This window comes from Gekko japonicus, unplaced genomic scaffold (assembly GCF_001447785.1).
Source record: "Gekko japonicus isolate JY-2015 unplaced genomic scaffold, Gekko_japonicus_V1.1 scaffold2177, whole genome shotgun sequence".
NCBI classification, from domain to species: domain Eukaryota; kingdom Metazoa; phylum Chordata; class Lepidosauria; order Squamata; family Gekkonidae; genus Gekko; species Gekko japonicus.
In genome coordinates this window covers 19183-21159 of record NW_015168721.1, presented here as the reverse complement: position 1 = coordinate 21159, position 1977 = coordinate 19183, and positions in this window count along the sequence as shown.

Sequence of the window (1977 nt, the reverse complement as noted above, 5' to 3'; positions counted from 1 at the left end):
GTTAAGCTCACGACTTAACAGGAAGGTTGCCTGGCTGCTACCTCTTTCCCCTCTGGTCCCGACCACAGATGGTAGAGGGACGGAGGGAGCACTCAGATGGCGCTAGATCCAGGCACGTTAGGGAACACTGGATGATCCTTTCTAATCTGTGTAAGTTCAGCCAACGTGGGCCTGAAATACCGATCTGTTTCCACAAACTGAGATCCTATTTGTGTTTACCGCTTAAGGCCACAGAGAGACCCGTTAAGCATGAGAAGAAAAACATCACGTCCTGAGACATCTGTTAGATTAGATCTGAACTCCCAGCCCATTCTTGACATCAGATATACTAGTTGTCCCGTGGAATGTGATTAACAGAGGGCACGTGGGCACAGAGAGAGAGAGAGAGGCCTTTCCCTTTGCAATGGGGAGAAGGACTAATAGGGAGAGGAATCCTTTGAAGTAGGCTTGTAAGAGCAGAACTTAACCAGGGCTGTGTCAACCATGACATCCTACCCGGAGGTTCAGTTGGGTTACATTCAATCAGTTTCCTAATAAACCTCTAATTTGGTCCTCCATACCACCGATTACACGCAGTAGTCTGAAGTTTATTACAGTCTGATGGGATTGGTAATTCAAAGTTAATTATATAAAGCAGGGCTCTTTTTGTAGAAAAAGCCCAGCAGAAACTCATTAGCATAATAGGCCACACCCAACAGCAGGAACTCATTAGCATATTAGGCCACACCCCTGACAGCACAGCTCATTAGCACATTAGGCCGCACCCCCATGTTACCAGAAGTGTGGTCATCCAGTCACACCCACCTTTTGCTTGTTATTCTGTTTACCTTGTTTGTTGTCAAAACCCAGGGCTTTTTTTGTAGCAGGAACTCCTTTGCATGTTAGGCCACACACCCCGAATGTAGCCAATCCTAATGAGTTTCTGCTGTTGGGTATGGCCTATATGCTACTGAGTTCCTGCTGGGCGTGGCCAATGTGGGAGCCAGCCGGAACTCCGTTCCTGTGCGTTCCTGCCCAAAAATAGCCCTGAAAAGGAATTCATTGGGTTGGGCCCAAAAGTTGTTTTCTTCAGGAGTAATGCACTTTGTTCATCCTAAAGGGACACTTTTTGCCAATTTCTTTTCGTACTTCCTATATTTCACTTTGATTTCTCCAAAACCTTGTTCCTGGAGGACTGGGGAATAGTTTCACTTGAATAATGAGGGAAGGGAGAGACTGTCGGCCAACATTTGATTCACTGGGGTGCATGACTATAATTTCAGTGACAAAGATGGGCTCACCCATTAGCTGAAGCATTAGGGGTAAGTTCTGTTTTTATATTACAGTGGACTTTGCCCTTTGGTGTAGGGGTTAGGAGCATGGACTCTAATTTGGGAGAACCGGGTTTGACTCCTCATTCTGCCACATGCAGCAGCTGGTGTGACCTTGGGTCAGTTACAAGTTCTCTCAGAGCTATTCTCTCACAGCAGTTCTTAAAAGAGCTCTCCCAGCCCCACCTACCTCACAGGGTGTCTGTTGTGGGGAGGGGGAGGGAAAGGAGATTGTAAGCCGCTCTGAGATTCCTTCTTCTTCATTCCAAATAGCTTGTTGGCACTTGCCAGGTGATTCTAACTCAAGGGCGCAGACTTTCCCATTTCCGGTGGGGGGCTGGGGCAGGGCCAGAGGCAGAACCCCCACACACACACTCCCTTCCCAACTTCTCCGGGCTGTGCTCCACCTGGAAGAAGAGCCCAGCTCCTGTCCTGCCGAGCACCAGAGAGAGCCTGGTAGCAGGGTATTCCTCCATGCGGTGTCTGCCACCGACGTCCCATGCACAGCCCCAGAGGTTTGGCTTGGGGCACCGGGGAAACTGGCAGCTGACGGCGGGTCCCAGGAGGAGGAGGAGGAGGAGGAGGAGGAGGGGCCCATGAAGAGTGGCTACAAGCATGGACGGCTTCAAGAGGGAATTAGATAAGCACATGGAGCAGAGGTCCATCA